The sequence below is a fragment of the Ursus maritimus genome, unplaced genomic scaffold, assembly GCF_017311325.1.
Source record: "Ursus maritimus isolate PB19 unplaced genomic scaffold, ASM1731132v1 scaffold_5, whole genome shotgun sequence".
Classification (NCBI taxonomy): Eukaryota; Metazoa; Chordata; class Mammalia; order Carnivora; family Ursidae; genus Ursus; species Ursus maritimus.
Window position 1 is genome coordinate 3,821,789 of NW_024426663.1, and position 20,078 is coordinate 3,841,866.

Consider the following 20,078-nt stretch of genomic DNA (forward strand, 5'->3'; position numbering starts at 1 on the left):
CTTCTCATATACAGGTTCATCTTAAATATCAACTCCTTTTGTGACCACCCTACCTAAAGTAGCTCCTACCTCCTTATTTCTAAATTATCTGCTTTTTTGCTTTCTTTCAAAAAAGTTTATTATAATTCATAATTATTTTGTCAGCTTATTTTTAAACCTGTCCCCCCACTTCAAAATAAAGCTACTGAAGATGGAATATCCAGCTCACTTATCATCATATCCCCAGAAGCAGCAAACTGATACTCAATAGGAATCTAACAATATACAGCAAATGAATGAAATAGTAAATGAATATATGACTGTATTAAACAATGGGACTAATAATGCTATTAATGGAAATACAGAACCAGAGGAGAAGTGACTGAGAAGAATATAAGATATACTGAGTTTGGTGACAGGTGGTTGAAAATACAGGACTAGTGGACACACAGGCTGGGAAGGGTTATAGATTGGGATTCTGCTGATTGTGAATGTTAGTTGAAAAAAACAATCACATCGCAAATGAAATAGAATTCAGCAGGATAAATGACAAGCAAAAAATACATAACACAAATATGAAATGATCGTATAGGTAGAATAATCTACCATAAACACTACAAAATCAAGTCAAAACTGTTTCACATTTTCAGTTTTTAGTAATTCACTAAGAAGAGTAAAGCAATCCTACCTTACTACTATTCATTGCTGGTCATATCTTAGCTAAAGTAGCAGATCCATGTTGAAGGATTACACATTAGGGATGAGGAAGACACTTGAGAAAACGTGCAGTGAAGTCTCACGGGAATGACCACAGGTCTGGCCAGAAAACATGAGCTGCAAGAAGAAATTCAAGGAGTCAGAAATGTTAACGACAGAGAAAAAGTAAAAATGCACACCTGGAGTATAGTAGGCTACTACTGGAAATTAACGTGACAGTATATCAGAGTCACCACATTAAGAATAAAAATGTTGGGGCACCTGGGTGGCTCAATCGGTTAAGCCTCTCCCTTCGGCCCAGATCATGACCCCAGGGTCCTGGGATCGAGCCCCGAATTGGGCTTCCTGCTCAGTGGGGAGCCTGCTTCTCCCTCTCCCTTTTCCTCTGCCTGCCGCTCCCACTGCTTGTGCTCTCTCTCTGTCAAATAAATAAATAAAATCTTAAAAAAAAAAATAAGAACACTGTATTTACCTAACTTTTCTATCCCCTGCTTACATTCTCCCCTTTCTTTCTACAACTTTCTCTATGTGTAATGCATCTTACCTTCTCCCCTAATCTATTCCCTCAGTTTTGAATAGGTAATTCATGTTTTTCTCCATTTTCTTAGCATAAAACTCATTTCAAGCTTGAAACATATCAAAAAAACCAAATACATTTGTTAAAATATTACTACAGCCTAAAGAAGTAATTAACCATGTAAGAAAAACTCTCAAAGGCTGGGAAGGTTAGGGAAAGATTCTCCCAGCAAACACACATTTTCTCTAATATGCCTTGGCACACCAAAGCCTGACTCCTCTATCAACTGTTCTCTCAATTCTTGTCGCTAGGAGAATTTCTAAGGTGCTTCTTGGTCACTGGCTCTCTTCTTTATCTCTGATGTCAATGTACGTCCTTTACAGCTCTATCACCAGGCCTCATTTTCTGCCTCAGGCCCTTGTATTTCTAATCCCAACTTGTTGGTTATAAGAAATTTTGCCTATTCTGTTTCCTGTCATTTCCCCCACCTCCTTGACTTTCACAAGAATCAGAGGACATTTCATAGAGGTTACCAATAAGATTACTCCTTCCCTCTCATCAGGAAACTGGCCAAAGTATGTCAGGAATATCTTCCAAGTCTCCTATTCTTCTAAGCTTTTTACTCATTTCCAGAAAGTATCCTTCTTGACCCCCCCAGACAAGCATATGCTCTCCTGTAGATTTGGCAAAGTTCCCAAAGCTAGAACTGGTTGGAAATCTCATCTACATATAATGACAGTATTATTACATCCCTCTTCTTCCATTAAACTGTGACAAAATTAAGAACACAGATTATCATCTTAATATAGCCAGCATCCTACACAATCCCTGGAATATCGTAGCCTCCAAACAAGTGAGTACTGAATGAACAATTTCCAAGATAAATTATGGCTTTCCCCAACTTGTATACTTTGGTGTAAAGTAGGGCTTTGACAAGAGTTTTTACATTCAATGGTAAAATTCTTGACTTTAAATAATACTTAAATATGAAAATTTTAATCATGCTACTGTCAATAGTTTATCTTCAGTGAAACCCCTTAGATATAATACAGTAAACAGTATTACTTATAAAGATTTCCAAAGAACAAAATGTATGAGCGCGTATAAAAATGTACATATTACATATGTTATCAAATTCCACTCCAGAGACAGACCCCAAAATTACTGGACACTTCATTTAATTTGAAATTTTTTTAGCCACTTCTCTATCAGCAAAGATAGCTGAGAATACCTAGCATTTCATATTCTAGTCTTTCACTGTGATATAGAAACAGTTATTTTCAAAGGCCTAAGAACAAGAAGGATAACTATTCAACTAAGATTCCGTGCCCAACATTGAGCAGTGTCAAGTGTCTTGCTCAAGGAAGGTAGTCAAAGCACCCATTTGTTATTTATGTGTCACTCTCCAACACAACTTGTTTCTATAATTTTTTATTTTTCAACCAAAAAAACCCTATTTTCCGTATGACACTGAAATACTTTGGGTTAAAAATAAATAACAGCTTCCTGGGTGGCATTTCTAAATGGAACATTTCTTCAAACTACTATAAACTTATGAATAAAAATTATATTCCTCATGTTACCGCAAAGATATTATCATCCTCATCAGAACTCAGCAAAGATTTCTACAGACAAGTTGAAAATGCATAATAACTAATTTTTAGTGCACCTTAATCTTCCCCACCAACTTTCCCAACTACATAGGCTACCATCTTTAACTCACAATCATAGTAAAAATTAGTTTCTAATCTTTAACTACGCTTCTCTTCATCAGGTAAGAGGGGTGCCTAGGGGGCAAAATCTATGGAGACATTCACTCTCAGGGTCATACCAGTGCCACCATGTAACCACACGACCCTGAAAGCCAGTCTTAAATTATGTGCCTTAGGCATCTCCCTTGCCTCTCATGCTCATGGTGCATACTTCTCTTTCCCACCTCTACCCCTCCTACTTCTCTAATAAAGTAACATACAATCGTGATTGACCAAACTTTAATTCTGGTAAGCCAAATATCTAAAATGAAGCAGTAAATTTAAATATAATTTTACATCCATTTAAAATCATGTTTTCACAGAAAATCTCTTGTTCATTATGTGATTTTGGATAATATATACCCATATAGGACAAGATTCTAAGTTGTTGGGTTTTTTTAACCAGTTTGGGTTGCCTGTACATACAAGTGACAGAACTGTGTTGCATTTTACTCCCCTTCTTTTGGTAGCACCATCTCATTTTCTTCTGTTGAACTACCCTTCTCTTATTTTAAATCCCTGTAGTTTGAGTGACACTAATCATTCCCACTCTCAGGTTCCTAAAATAAGCACAAAGTTCCTAGAATAGGTATATAACCCAGGCCTGGACAATCAGCATATTTCCTTCTCCAAGCAGTAGTTCAGGAATGGGTATGTGACCCAAATGGACAACTAAAACTCAAGACCAAAATTTTTGCCAGAACAAATCAGAAAGTTCTCTTTGGGCTGAGGTTGCTAAACTGAGAGAACACGGAAGTTACCAACTTGTTAAAGAGTGAACCCAGAGAAAACAAAAGCCAAGAAATGTAAAGAGAAACGAAAGCTCTGAAAATATTTTGTCCCTAGATCTAATCATACCTGAGTTCAGGTGAATTCAGGTGTGAACAGGTGTAGCTGCTAGAATTTTAGAACTGCTGTTGAGAAACAATTCTCTCTGGATTTCCCATGTTCCTGCACAACCAGAGGCTTCTGAGCAAAAGGTACTACAAGAATAATTGCACAACATCCAGCCTTGGAAGTGAGAGAGCATGTCTCCCTAAAGATAGAGACCTCCACTGAGCTTTGGAGAAATAAAGCCCTCTCCTTCCCTTCCCTGGAAAAAATTTACCTATATTCTTTTTTCTTCTTATATGAATAATCTCTCTCCCTCTGCAGAGTAATTTCAGTCCCACAAGTGTTTCAGACTTAATAGTTACGTGTGGCAATAAATTACTTTTTTTATTAATTCATTCAGCAAATATTTGCTGAGAGCCTACTAACCTATGTGTCATGTACTTTCCTACAAAACATCTTACACAAAAATTCCTCCCTCATGGAGACTGTATTCTACAGAGGAAACAAAACACAAAATAAATATATAAAATACATAGTATAAAGTCCTGATGAGCATTATAAAGAAAAAGTAGGGAGAAGGCCTGGGTGGTACAGTTGGTTAAGTGTCCCACCTTGGTTTTGGCTCGGGTCATGAGCCCAGAGTCCTGAGATAGAGTCCCGTGTCAGGTTCCATGCTCAGTGCAGAGTCTGCTTGAGACTCTCTCTCTCTCTGCCCCTATCCCCCACACTCTCTCTCTTTCTCTCTCTAAAATAAACGAATAAAGCTGGAAAGAAAAGAAAAGAAGAAAGAAAAGAAAAGGAAAAGGAAAAAAAAGGAAAGGAAAGAGAAAAGAAAAGAAAAGAAAAGAAAAGAAAAGAAAAGAAAAAAGAAAAGAGAAAAGGGCAGCCAAGATGGCAAAGGAGTAGGAGACCTTAGTTTCTTCTGGTCCCAGGAACTCAGCTAGATCTATCAAATTATTCTGAACACCTGTGAACTCAACCACAGATAACAGTTACAACTCTACAAATAGAAAAGCAACCACTTTCTGCAGGGTAGGGGCTGCAGAGAAGTGAATCTGACGCCATATATGGGAGGATAAACTGCGGGGTGTGGGGGAGCCTCCCCAAGCCAACTACTGGAAAATGACAGAGAAGCACAGCGCAAAATCGCAAAATCAGAACTTTCAGAAGTCTGCTCCAGTGAGGGAATCCCTGCCTGAAAGGCACTCTGGTGGCAAAACAGGGTGGAATCCTAGGTGGGCCAGTGTGGGCTCGGGATCCCCAAGGTCAGAGAAAGACCAGGGGTGCCTGAGTGCAGCAGAGTTCCCAGGCATCAGAGCAGGAAAGCTGGCTGCAATTAGCAAGCCTAGGAGAGGGCTCTCAGCTCGGGTTGCCATAAACCACAAACCCCCCAGGCACTGTCGGGCAACTACTCTCCGAGCAGGGGCCCAGCAAGCTGCAGAACTGCGGGGAGACCCCCTTCCCTACCCCAGCAGGACTGGCGCAGATGCACGCTACAGGAGTCTGCAGGGTTTGGAGAATCAAAGTGGGGTCATGACGCTGACACAGAAATGCTAGGTCACAGGTTGGGGGAGCACGGAGTGCAGAGGGAGACCAGGGAGACAGGAGTGATTGCTTTTCCCTGAGGACGCACTGAGGAGTAGGGCCCTGAGCTCTCAGCTCTGGGGCTGGAGACTGGGAGGCTGCCATTTTCATTCTCATCCTCTAAAGCTGCATGGAAGGCCTTCAGGGAACAAAAGCCACATAGAGCAATCCTGAGCGGCTTAACTTAGCCTGGCCCCCTGGCAAGGGCGGTGCAGTTCGATCAGGGGCAAAAACACCTGTGAATCAGTGCAACAGGCCCCTCCCCCAGAAGATCAGCAAGAACATCCTGCTAAGATCAAGTTTACCCATCACAGAGAACTGCAAAATTCCAGCACTAGGGGAAAACAGTATATAGAATTCATGGGGATTTTCTCATGATTCTTTAGTCTTTCAATTTTAATTTTTTTTCCGCTTTCTTTTTCAACCAATTTCTTATTTTATCAACTCTTTAAGTCTTTTTTAATTTTCATTTTTACAGTTATTTTATCCTTTCATTGTATTTAATTTTATTTTTGTATATATATAACTTTTTCTTTCTTTACAATTTTGGAATGTAGTTTCTTCTAACAAACTGACCAAAATACACCCAGAATCTAATGTTTTGCTCTGTTCTCTTCACCTGTCTGATATTCTCTCTTTTTTCATTTGAGTCTTTTTTTAATTTTCATCTTTACATTCTATCCTTTCAATGTAACTAATTTTATTTTTGTACATATATACAAATTTTTCTTTCTTTACGATTTTGGGATGTGGTTTCTTTTAATAAAGAAACCAAAATACACCCAGGATATAGTGTTTTGTTCTGTTCTGTTTATATTCTTTTTTTGTCTTTTAATTATCATTTTTATAGTTAGATTCTATCCTTTCATTGTATTTAATTTTATTTTTGTACATATATAAGTTTTTCTTTCTTTACAATATAGGGATCTAGTTTTCTAACAAACAGACCAAAATATACACAGGATCCAGTGTACTGCTCTGTTCTGTTCACCTGTCTGATTATATTCTCTTTTTTTTTTAATTTTTTTTTAAGTTTCAAGTCTCTTCTCGTTTGTTTAGTGTATATTTCTCTGGCATCATTGTTGCCATTTTAGTATTTTGTTCTCTCATTCATCTATTCTTCTCTGGACAGAATGACAAGATGGAAAAACTCCCCTCAAAAAAGAGAACAAGAGGCAATACTGACTGCCAGAGACCTCATCAGTATAGATATAAGATATCGGAATTAGAATTCAGAATAATGACTATAAATATACTAGCTAGGGAGGTACACCTGGGTGGCTCAGTTGGTTAAGTGTCTGCCTTCAGCTCAGGTCATGATCCCAGGGTCCTGGGATCAAGCCCCACATCAGGCTCCCTGCTCAGCGGGTGTCTGCTTCTCCCTCTCCTTCTGCCCCTTCCCTCGCTTGTGCGCACGTTCTCTCGCTCTCTCTTTCATTCACTCTCTATCTCAAATAAATACATAAATAAAATCTTTTAAGAAAAAAAGATACTAGCTGGGCTTGAAAAAAGCGGAGAAGGCACTAGAGAATCCCTTTCTTGAAAAATAAAAGAACTAACATCTAATCAATTTGAAAGCAAAAAGGCTATTAATGAGATGCAATAAAAAATGGAGGCTCTAATCGCTAGGATAAATGAGGCAGAAGAAAGAATTAGTGATATAGAAGACAAAATGATGGAGAATAAAGAAGCTGAAAAAGGGGCGCCTGGGTGGCACAGTCGTTAAGCGTCTGCCTTTGGCTCAGAGCGTGATCCCAGAGTTCTGGGATCGAGCCCCACACCAGGCTCCTCCACTAGGAGCCTGCTTCTTCCTCTCCCACTCCCCCTGCTTGTGTTCCCTCTCTCACTGGCTGTCTCTGTCAAATAAATAAAATCTTTAAAAAAAAAAAAAAGCTGAAAAAAAAAAAGAGATAAACAACTACTGGATCATAAGGAGAGAATTTGAGAGATAAGTGATACCATAAAGTGATATATTGGAATAATTGGGATCCCAGAAGTGAAAAGAAAGGGGGGCAGGCAGAAGGTATATTGAAGCTGATTATAGCTGAGAACTTCCCTAATCTGGGGAAGGAAACAGGCATTCAAGTCCAGGAGGCACAAGAGAACCCCCCTCAAAATCAATAAAAATAGGTCAACATCTTGAAATATTATAGGGAAAAATAAAACAAGACGAAATCAGAGAGAGAGACAAACCATAAGAGACTCTTAATCATAGGAAACAAACTGAGGGTTGTTGGGGGGAGGGAGGTAGGGGAATGGGGTAGCTGGGTGATGGACATTAAGGAGGGCATCTGATGTAATGAGCACGTGGTATTATATAAGACTGATGAATCCCTGAACTCTACCTCTGAAACTAATGATGCACTATATGTTAATTAATTGAACTTAAATTTTTAAAAAATTAAATTTAATTTTAAAAAAAGAAAAGAAAAGACAAAGCATAAAAAGGTAACAAGAAGTATGGGGGAGGTAGGCCATTACAAACTGATGTTAGTTGATCAAAGACTTAGGACATGAAGTGATATTTGAACCAGGACCTAAGGGAGATAACGAAGGAGGTCATATGGATATCTGGAGAAGGGCATTCCAGGTCAGGGTACCAGTAAGTGTGAAGCACTTATTTAAGGTCAAGCAACAAGGCCTGCATGGTAGAGACAATAGAAAAATCTGAGTTCAGAGCAAGATCTTGCATGAGGGAGGAAGAGCAGGACCACAAAAACTAGCTCATTTTGAGGTCTTGAACTTCTACTCTGAGTTACATGGGAAGCCACTGCAAGATTCTGAGGAAAGAAATTATCTCTTACTTTTTAAAAGGATGACACTAATATTCTGAGGCTAATTTTCTGACAGCCAAAGTAGTAGCAGGGAGCCTTGTTAGGAGTTATGCAGAAGAGAGGACAGATGGTGTTGAACCAGAGTGAACCCCAAATAGAGGTGGTGGGAACTTGGTCAGATTTCATTTGCATTGTGAAACCAACAGAATATGCTGAATTATCGTGTGATGGAAATAAAAGAAGAAAAGTCAAGGATAACTTCAAGGTTTGGGGTCTGATCAAAAACAAGGACTGAGGTGCCACTTACAGATAAGGGAAGTACTAATTTTTTTAACTAGGTTTCTACCACTATAATCTAAAAGAAGCCTGACAAATATAAAATTTATGCCAGAAATCAGGCATTATAAGTGACAGCCCTAAAATGTGGAACGGAGTCAATAGTAGAAAATGGAGGGTATTTGGTATCCCCCTATTATAAGCAAAGCAGCAGGTAAACTGCCACTTCTTGTAAATTGGACTATGCACCTACTAAGGATGGATGATAGGATACTTATTAAAAAACGTCAGGATGTTGGTATATGGTCAAATATGAAGCAGGCTTCAGTAAGTTCATTAAAAAAAAAGAAGCACACTTTGAGTGAAGTCTCTTTTTTTAGATTTTATTTACTTATTTGAGAGAGAGAGAGAGAGAACACAAGCAGAGGAAGAGCAGAGGGAAAGGGAGAAGCAGGATCCCCGCTAAGCAAGGAGCCTGACTCGGGGCTCGATCCAGGACCCTGGGATCATGACCCAAGCTGAAGGCAGACACTTAACCAACTGAGCCACCCAGGAAAGCTGAGTGAAGTCTTAATAAAAGAAAATCTTTTCAGTCTTTCATTACAAATCCAAGATTGCTGATAATCTTGCAATTTACGGGGATGAAAACTTAAAATCCCTAAACAAAAATTAGAGCATTTAACAAAATATGAGAGAAGCCTAATGCTCCAGGCTCATTCCCAAGCATCCTAGCAAAGAACGTATTTACCAATCATAAGGAACTATCCACAGGCTGCCTGGGTGGCTCAGTCAGTTGAGCATCTGATTCCTGGTTTCAGCTCAGGTCCTGATCTCACGGTCATGAGTCAAGCCCCACATCTGGCTCAGCACTCAGCAGTGGGTCTGCTTGAGATTCCCTTTCTCCCTCTCCCACTGCCCCTCCCCCTACTCATGTTCTCTCTCTTTCTCTCTCTCTCTAAAATACATAGATCAAGCTTTTAAAAAAAAAAAAAAAAGAACTATCCACTGTGACACATCCTGGAAATAGGGACAAATTAGCTCTGAGTTATGACCTAGAGAAGCTGCTCTCAATGGCTAGAAAGAGAAGCCAACAAGAAAACTGAGCAACTCTAGGATCTGCATGGTTTCTCAACCTCAGTACTACTGGCATTCTGAACTGGAAAATTCTCTGTTGTAGGAGGCTGTCCTGTCCCTTGAAGGATGTTTAACAGTATTATTGGGCTCTACCTACTCGATGCTACCAAGATCTACCTACTTCCCCTGTCCCAGCCTCCCATTATGACAACGAAGATATCTCCAGACGTTGCCAAATGTCCCCTGAGGTAAGAATTCCCCACGATGTGAAACAACTGGGTTACAGTGATGGGCAAATTGTTTAGAGGCATACCAGGCAATTATTTGATTCAAGAACTAGGATTCAGACTTAAGGTACTTGAGAGAAGTTGATCAACTGCAAATAAATAAAACATTAAGTTTATAAAAAGTTGTATTGCCAACAAAGATTTGTTACTGCTCAACCCCTAAGATAGCTCCTGAGACCCCAAAACTTCATCAACAGAAAGTGAGTTGTTGAGGCAATGCAGTTCCCAGTACAGGAATCTCTCAATGCTCATCTTGGCTGTAACTAGGAAAAAAGAAAACAAAAAAAGATCTTCCCAGTGGTAGAACCAAAGACAGCCATATTGGCTAATCAAAAATCTTATTTCACTACCAGGGCAAAGAGTGCTCGCCATACCTGTCCAACAAAATATGTACATGTCATGGAATGGAAAATATCTGTACGTTGTTTCTCCTTTTTCTCTTTTCTAATTGAAAGTTTTTATTGTCTTTATGCTACCGTTCTTCTACCACTGAACACAAGCTTTATTACAATTAGTTATATTTATCATTTAACTGTTAAGTTCCTAGACCCTAAGGCTACCTATTCAAACAGAATTGAGAGAAATAACCCAGAGATATTAGACTTAAAGTTAGATGCAGTACTTAAATGAGTCTTTGAGTTGTCTTCCTTTGCTGGGGGGCACAGGGTAAAATGCACTGGAAGTTGTAAGTGAAAAATGTGCAGTAAGTTGGGTGAGGGCATTTTTTTCAAGGTTGTGTATGTGTGGAAGGACATGCACGCACATTGGGGAGATTATAGTGAATCTCTTGGTTATGCTTGCCCAGCATCCACTATCCCTTCCCACTGTCACACTGCAGTCTTTCAGTGACCTCAGTCCACATGATTCAGACCATGTGACTGACCATACTTCCTATTTCCAGGGTCAGCAGTTAGTACCTGATCCAGATCTGGCCTATTAATCAGATGCTATCCCTCTGACCACAGACATCAAGTATGGAAACATGACCCAATGCATTCAATGAGATGTAATCCCAGGATTTATACTAAAACCATGGGTAAGAGAAACATTTTTTATGTTTAGCCTGCAAAACTGAAAGATTGTAAACCAAGAGCCATCAGAGGGCTCCACATGGAGAAAGCCTACATGAAAGTACCTGTAACACAAGAGAAAGCCACTGAGTATGTCCTAAGGCCATTGTTTGAGCCCTTAAAACCATCTGCATTTGAAGAAGCACACTTCTTTAGGCCAGTGGCCTAAACTAGTATGAGTAGGGTTTTCATCTCATGCAAGTGAAAGGAACTGAAAATTTTAATATTATCATCAGTTATCAGATAAACTGATAGCTGATTTTCAAATAAAAAAAAAAAACTAAACTAAAGCTATAAGAGTTAAATTATTTGCCTAAATTCGTACAGCAAATTACTGGTAGTGTAGTTCAACCCCAGGCAGGTCTGGTTCTAATATGAATGCCCTTTCCACTACATCATACTTTGTCAGGAAAACAGTCTGAAACTTCTCTTTACTTTATAATTATCTGGAGCCATAAGGTAAGTCCTTACATGGAGTGAGTACTCTATTAACATCTGTTGCATGGCCAAAAAAGGAAGAGTCATATGTCCTCCTGCTCTTTCTCCCACTCCTGTACAACCTACCTCTTATGTTACATGGAACATTTCTGAATTATTTTTATAATGTAGGCCAACTTGAAGATATGTCTATTTCTTTACCACCTTCACGCTCCTCCAAAAACTATATTACTATATATAATAGCAAGTGTCTCTAAGCCAAGCCACTTCAATCCTAGAATACCAGTTCCAGCCGTAGGGTAAATCAAACCATAGGCTCCAAAACACAAAAGAGAAATCAGAACCTTAGAAAGAGGCCATCACCAAGGCCTGGCTACTCTTTTGTAACAATTAATTGTGAAACTCAGAAGAAGACACCTATACTATCCTAAGAGCGAGGATACTGCTATTCAAGTTAATATTTTAAGATATTTGTAAGAACTACATCAACTTCCAAAAAGTAGAAGCTATTTATAAACAGTCAAATCTCTTTCAAATACTACTAAGGGCAACAGGGAAGGGAAGTGGGACAGGATTTATGAATATCAGATCCCTGACATTTTCAAGATATCTGTCTAAAATGATGAGAATTTTTGACAGAGCTGAACACTCAGTAACAATGCTTCACAAGTCAACTTTTGTTTTCCTAGGAGGTGTGGTAGGTTGATTCACAACCAGGTCAAAGACTCACTGGATTCAACATTCCATTTTACACTGACTCAAAAATATCTACTTTCTGGCTAACATCAACCACTTCCTTAGACTTCTTTACTTTTTCTTTATTTCTAGCCACTGAATTTCTTTTTCAAGCAATTTTTTTTTTTTACAAAGAAACAATGTTTCATCACTTGACAAAAGTTATAGGACAACCTCAAACAGAAAACAAAGCAAAGACAAGATATAAACATTGGGCAGTTAGCTGGGGTCATGCATATAAGAGGGGAGGGTCTCACTTCTAATAACAATTCATTGGAGCAAAACTGCAAATATTTCAACATGGACCTTTAAAATCACTCCCAGATCGTTGAAACTGCTGTCAAATCCAGGATTGCTAATGGTTTATTATATTTAGACATTTACTATTTGCATTCATTTCAGAATTCCAGTTATTATCCAAACAGAATATTAGTAAGAGTCAAATGCATTTTCCTTTGTAGAATGTGAAATTAACAAGAGAACCCCCACCAACTAACAAGAGAAGATTGGGAAATCCTGCCAAGCTGGACACTCAAAGAGCAGAAAGGACACAAGCTACAGAAGTGTTCAACTCCAAGGACAACATATTCAAGAAACAGCAGCAAGTATTAAGCATTGCAGAGATCAAGAACTAACTCGTCATCTTTGTGACAATGCAGCGGACTTCGTGATCAAATCAGAAATACTCTTGTTCTGCAAACCCCAGGACACAAGAGTCAAAAATAAGAACCTTTTCTGTAATATATACTAATGATGTAATGAAAAATCATCCAGACTTCATTTTAGAAACAAAAAATTATTTAACAATAGAATTGTTAAGGGTCTGAAGGGATCAGTTAAAATTTTTAATTAAATTTGACTGTATTTTATGGGATAGTTATATCATAGATCCACAAAGCTCTGGAGAAATACTACTTGCTAATGTCAAGGGTTCAATGAACATAGGTTTTCTAAGTCTTCACCTCTAACTGGGTATTATATATACTACGTCTATCCAGGATGACCTATTTAAAAGCACAGCAATGTAATTTTAAAGACACTTTTTCTGAATGAACCAGTGTAAAGAGCATTTTTATACACTAAACACCTAGAATATAAATATTCTAGCATTAAGGGCTTCCCCTTCTCCTAAAACCATTTGACCTGTGGTGCCTGGGTGGCTCAGTAGGTAAAGCAGCTGCCTTTGGCTCAGGTCATGATCTCAGAGTCCTGGGATTGAGCCCCCATGTTGGGCTCCCTGCTCAGCAAGAAGTCTGCTTCTCAAACTGAGGGCCTCAGAGGGGAGGGGGATGGGGGAATGGGATAGACCGGTGATGGGTAGTAAGGAGGGCACGTATTGCATGGTGCACTGGGTGTTATACGCAACTAATGAATCATCGAACTTTACATCGGAAACCGGGGATGTACTGTATGGTGACCAACATAATATAATAAAAAATCATTAAAATAGGAAAAAAAAAAAAAAGAAGTCTGCTTCTCTCTCTCCCTCTGCTGCTCCCCCTACTCTTGTTCTGTCTCCCCCCTCTTGCTCTGTCAAATAAATTAAATCTTTTTAAAAAATAAATAAGTAAAGCCATTTGTCCCACCACAGAAATACTTTTTCTGCAAGTAAAATAATTTATACTGGAAAACTTCAATATTTCTAGAACATTTCATATTATTTTATTTATAATAAAGACCATGGAGTTATTGCTCACATATTTTTAAATGTTCATTATCAGTTACTCTGATTTTTAAATGTAAGACTCTTCATTATCAGTTACATAAAATTATTATAGTAATCTTTTCTTCTGTAGCATTACAAGACTGACAAGTGAAGAGGCATTCATTTCAGGAAAATGTAGAAGTAACTTGGGTCTCAACTCTAGTACTGTAAGATGTGTCTCAAGGATTATCAACTACTAATATAGTTATATGCATTTTTATTTTTATTTTTTTAAAGATTTCATTTCTTTGAGAGAGAGAGAGCACAAACAGCTGGAGCAGCAGGCAGAGAGCGGGGGGGAGAAGCAGGCTCTCCATTGAGCAGAGAGCCTGATGTGGGGCTCAATCCTAGGACCCTGGGATCATGACCTGAGCTGAAGACAGACGCCTAACTGACTGAGCCACTCAAGTACCCCAGTTATACACATTTTTAAATGACTTGCTTTCCTTGAGACATCAGAATAGATTCAAATTTATCCCCATAATGATGTCACTCTTAGTCCCTTGCATTCTGATAGTCTTTCTTGGGTGGGGGAGGGTGAGATGGAATTACAGATAGCACGCTATTACAAATAGCACGCTAGGAAACTGCACGTTAGAATATGTCACACATGTAAATATCTTGTACTTGAGTAGGAAAAAAATTGAGAATCACTGACTTACATACAAAATTTTGTTTTATTGCCAGATAAGACATAAAAACTATGTGGTCCAAGTCCTAGCTCTTTATTCAGCTAAGTGCTTGTTTCATGGTCTATGCATTTAAATTATAAGTGGGGGCTTTTTAGGAATTAGAATCCTACACTTATAGGACACACATTTTGAAATAGGGATATTTATAAAATAATGGTCCCTAAAGAATAATCATACACATTAGTAGTAGCAGGAAAAGATTCACATAAGAGTTTTAAGAACTATTACCTCTGAAGTTTTAAACAGATTAAGTAAACACGGTTTAATGGAGGAATACTAGCTAGAGATTTAAGAAAGTAACATTTAGCTTTTCTGTACCACTTTTAAGCAAATATTTGTGGTTAAAATGAAAGGAATTTTGGGAAACCATCCACCAACAGATGATAATCTAAGGTGAAAAAAAATAATTCAGGAATTCAGACAAACTAGACATATTTTGAGGTAAAAAGCATTTAAAGTGAATTTCCAATTACCCCTGCTGAGACATGGCAATTGAAGAACTATGAAAGAACAGCTAATAGGAGATAATACTAATTATGTCATTCGACTTACTTAATGTACATTACTGAATATCCAAAGTTTAAAATTTGGGGACTTTTAGAATGGTAGAACAAACACAGTAATACTAGGAGAGATAAAATTAAAGCTACCATGTAGGGAACTGAATATGAAAGTTGAGGACTTCCTAAATTCCTAAAATCCTAGGATTTTTACCTAGACTGTCTCATTCTTCTTCATGACAACCTTGTGAGGCAATCTTATCATCCTCATTTTACAGATGAGGAAACTATGATTTAAAGAGATTACATAACTTTCCCAAGATCCCACAGAAGAAAATTCTGATTTGTGACTGAAACCCAGATTAGCTTGGCTCCAAAAGAAATGAATCTTCTTTCACTACACCCTGCAAACTGGCAAAAAAACACCTACACTAAAAATTTTAGTATTTTAATTAAAAGCTTCAAAAGGAAGAGACAATATCAAGCTTAGAGTAAGTGATGATATATAGACAAAATCTTAGTCATAATTTGATAAAGATATATAAATATTTAAGAAATAATTCCAAGTCATCCATGACATTAAATTTTATAAAGCTAAATATTTAATATCCCCCAAAATGGAGAAATCTGAAAATTTTTGTAGAAAGGCACTAAGTAAACTTCATCTGACCTAGATATTTTGAACACAAAGGAAAAACTTGAGAGGTCCCATATTTTGTTGGCCATACAGCAGTTTCACATGGGTAACTAGAATTATATTTATACTTATAAAATAAGAAAAAGTGGGGCACTGCTTGTCTGATTTCTTTTGTTCTGACTCTAATCTGTCCTCTATTTATTCTTTTCTGTTTTTCCTCCAGATCTTGGAGCCCTCTTCTAAATTAGGGTAACCAAGTCTCAAGTTCAGGAACTGCAAGTTTAGGTGCAGATGCAGATACACTGCAATAAAGACCATAGTACTGCAATGATTGGTAGAGTGTTAGAGAAGAAACAAAAGTTTCGGTAATTTTCCAAAGTATTAACTATCATGGAACTATTGTGACTTTTCTTTTCTACACTCTTTTGTTGTTGTTCTTACTATTGTTTTAATGTAAGCTCTACGCCCAACGTGGGACTTGAACTCACGACCCCGAGATCAAGAGTCCCATGCTCTACTGACTGAGCTAGCTAGGCACCCCATCTTCTCTATAGTCTTTTTAGCTGATCCTAATGCATTTAACCTTTATTAAAAAAGCTAAAAATAGTAAAGAAAGAAGAAAAGAGGGAGGGAGGCGGGTAAAAAAAAAATAACTGGACCTTAATTTAAAAATATTTAAGCATCTTAATCTTTCTTAAGTTCCAAAACTATGACCTGCTTGTTCACTTTAATCTCTCAGGTGGTGTGGTAGATTAACCCTACAGAAGCATGCCAAAGTCAAAGGAGATATGGAGAAATAATATCAAGGCAATCTAAGATCTATAAATTCTGAGACATAGCTCTCAATTTCAATATCTAAGAAGTTAGTTATATAAATGAGCTAAGTATGAAAAACAGATTTAGGGTATACTAAAACTGAAAAGCAGGATTCAAATACTTAAAGAAGAATGCAGAAATTCCCTAAGTATGGAAAAATTACAAATATACACATACATGAACTTAACCCATTTATTATTCATTACAAACTAAAGTTCTGTTAAAACATTTTCCAAGCAATACCATGAAACAACACCCAAGATAGTTTTCAGTCCTATTAAAATACTGACTTAAATGTTTCTAGATAATTACTTCATTTTCCATAAAACAGTTCTACTAAAAAAAGTTCCCATTTATAGGCTTTCTTTTTCCATTACAAAAATACACTTATTCCAAGACAACATACATAAGATTGATCCAATTTATTAACTGAAACACTGAATAATCAATGGTCCTTTGGACCTGTCTTCAAAAGAAGATGCTCATTCAAAAATCAAGTACAAAACTTCATCTACTAATACAGGAGCCCAATTTTAAAACAAGCTTTTATTTGTATAACAAGTTCATTTGATTTCTTTCTCTTTTTTTTTTCTTATTACCAAAATGCAACCCATTCATCTAGGCCTTGATGTACAAACATGACTTCCTAGTCACAAGATCGCATCGTAAGTCTCATGGAAATTAAATTACTATAGTTTTTATAAACACTATTTCCATCTGCAAACAGAAATTAAACTCCTTACAATATTTTGGTGTTATATATTTATGCTGGTTTTCAAACTTGATCATTTCAGTTCCCCTTTTCCTTTATATTTACTATCTGTAACAGATATCTTGGAAATGTTAGTGCTGTGTACGTGGCTGGGTAGTTACTGTACAATTCAACCTCATTTCATTGTTTGAAAATTTTCATGCAAAATAAAGGAGAAAATAAAATGTCAGCTCGAAAGTTCACAGACCAGAGTTATAACTATGTAATACTTGAAGATGAAATGAAAGTGATTTGTCTACCAAAAGTGTGAATTCTTACTTCCAAATTACTGACATCAAACCTCTAAAGTGGTGCAGAAGCTGCATTGACTGGACCGTAAATAATTTTACCTGGTATATAATTAATGCTGTTAAGTATATAATATACTAGTATATAATAAATGTACCATCAGTGCAGAAGAGAAACAGATCTTGACCAACGGCCATTCAGGGAAAAAACAGGGAAAAGGTTTCCAAGTATGCCTATATAACTCTCTTAATATATTCCCAGGACCTTTGGAAGTATAGTTCCCTTGGTTCAATAGTACTAGCAAAAAAGATTCCTGGATTACGAAAGATTACATTCACCCTTCCCTTGCATTCTGACAAATGTGTGGTTCTTGAATATTTCTTTCTAAAGACTACAAAGGTATACCAAGACTACAACACTAAACTCGTGAAATAATTACATATTGCAAGGTTTTTAAAAATCCTATTCCCATCCCATAGGTTAAAAAGCATTTTCTAGTCTTTTATCACTAAAATAGTTTTGGTTTTTTACTAATTTTTCCATAACACTTTTATAATGACTCTACTGGGGAAATTGTTTTACTATCTTAGAATACCTTGAAGAAAGACGAAAATGGTACAACTGCACCTTTACAGCAGTTTATGTCAAAGTGACAATGAGACCAGTATGAATGTATGCAGCTTCTTACGAATTAAAAAGGGGGGGGTTAACCATTAAGGTGAACGAAAATGAAAGACTACCAGCCTTAATAAATTATTAGATTTCGGACTGCACAGCACTAGAAATCAAGATCACAAATGTACAAAGTAAAAACCGACAACTTCACAGTTAATTTGCGCACGACGTACCCAGCCCGGCTCTACCAACATCAACCCAATTAGCGTTTCAGAAAGTTGATGCTAACAAGACTCTGAGGCAGAAAACTGACCGAGAGGTGCCTCGAACACCTCCTCAACCCTAAATGGCAAAGAGAGTACAGAGCGGAAATTGCCCCGGTTGCATGAGCTTCGCACGTAACAGTTTTTCTCTTGACTGAGTCTTGGGGGTCACCTCTGGCCATGACAGGCGCGGGTACTGAAGGTGGAGGATAAAAGCGGGAGGTCGGGAAGCTAATGCATGGGAGATGGGCTGGTGACGGGGTGCGCGGGTCAAGGGGGACTTCAGGGCCCGAGAGGCAGGATGGGCTCGAGGGAACACCTAGGGGGGTGGGGGTGGCCGCCCCAGCCGGAGGGCCGCGCCAGGAGAGAAGCGCTATGAGAGAAGACGGTGCGGGGGTGATGGGTGGTGCCCACAGCACCGCTAACTCCGCCCCACACCCCGCAGCCCACCGACCCGGCGACGGGGCGGGGCCGCTGCGCCCGCCTCAGCCCTTTCGCGCCGGCACCCGCCCCCTCAGCCTCCAGTCCCGGGTTGGTGGGAGGGGCCGGCCTCGCCGGGCCGGGTGTGCAGCCCGGCCCGAGCCCCAACCAGGAATGCTCTATCGCGGGTGGAGGACGGGCGGGAGACCCTGCAGCCTGGGGCGGGAGTGGGGGTGGCCGAGGGCGGAGGAAGAGCCTTCGGCGCAGCCGCCGCAGCCGGGGCTCAGTCCCAGGCGCCCCGCTGCGGGCAGGGAGTGTGGCCCCCGTTCTCCGCTTGCCTGCCCTCCTCTTCCCCCCTCCCTCGGCGTTGCCCCGGGCAACAGCGCCAGCCGCCGGCGGCGCGAAACTCACCTACCTAGAACCTGACAAGCAGGAGCCCCTCAGATCCGGGAGCCAGTCGCCACCCCGCGTCACGGGGGCCGCCACAGCCAATGGGCGCCGCTGTCACGAGCCTCTGCGGCCAATCAAACTGCACTCCGGTCTTCGGGCACCCTCGAGGCTCCAGCCAATGGGCACGAGCTGGAGGCGGGAGCTGCCGCCCGGCCCCCAACCCCCTCCTCCCCCACCTCCCAGGAGGCGGGGCGCGGCCGATTGGCCAGCGACCCAGAGGGGTGGGATTCGGGCTCCAGGCCAGGTGGGCGCGCGCGGACCCGGGGCTGCGGGTGCGGCGAAAGGGGGCGTGGACCTGTGGCTGCGGCTCTCTGGGTCCGCTACCCGGCTCGGTGGGGTCTCGAGGTCCTCGTGTTGCACTGCCTTCCTGGTCCCTGTGACCCGCTCCTCTCTACCCGGCGTCCAGGGCTGCGGGGGTGGGAGTGAGGGCGGGATGGGGCCGGAGGCGGACGGCGGCGTCACAGGAAACTTTGGGAGGCTCGCCTGGCCGCGACCGGGAAGTGGCCGGGCCGGGGGTGATAAGCTGGGGCCGCCTGGAAGGGACTACCCGGCGGGTCGGCAGCCGGAAAGGAATTCGGAGGGTGGGGGCGGAGGCGTGATTAAAATGTTAAGTGTGCCCGCGGGGTGCTGGGCGATCCCAGGAGCTGAAATCTCAAAGAACGGAAGCTGCTTTGGGACCGCGGACCCCGCACCTCTGAATACGCACTTTTCACCCTCAGAATCATTCACCTTTCCCTGTACATTTTAGTTGCATCTACTGTAATATTGATACTTTTAGAATGGTTTTCGGCTAAGGCAGGAGCTGTGTCTCATTCCTATAATTCCCAGTGCCTGAGACTGTCTTAAAAAAAGGGTTAGACACTCAGTGCTGGAATGGGGATGGATGCTGTTAAGCGTACAGCAGGTCCTGCGAGTGGTCCCCTGTAATAAAAGCTCTTACCTCT

The 20,078-nt window shown here is 40.0% G+C and overlaps 1 protein-coding gene across 4 annotated transcripts in view; it reads right to left on the reverse strand.

The window, feature by feature from the left end:
• The window catches only part of FER (FER tyrosine kinase), a 424,607-nt gene extending 405,406 nt beyond the window's left edge, over positions 1-19,201 (reverse strand). For 3 of the 4 annotated variants that reach the window (XM_040621989.1, XM_040621985.1, XM_040621986.1), the window contains exons 1-2: positions 19,100-19,196; positions 668-813 (exon numbers count right to left, since the gene is read on the reverse strand). The gene's annotated coding sequence lies outside the window, so the exon portion shown is untranslated. Of the gene's footprint in view, positions 1-667; positions 814-19,099 lie in introns of all 4 variants that reach the window. The other variant, XM_040621988.1, reaches the window with a different exon arrangement.
• Between the last annotated feature and the right edge of the window lie 877 nt (positions 19,202-20,078).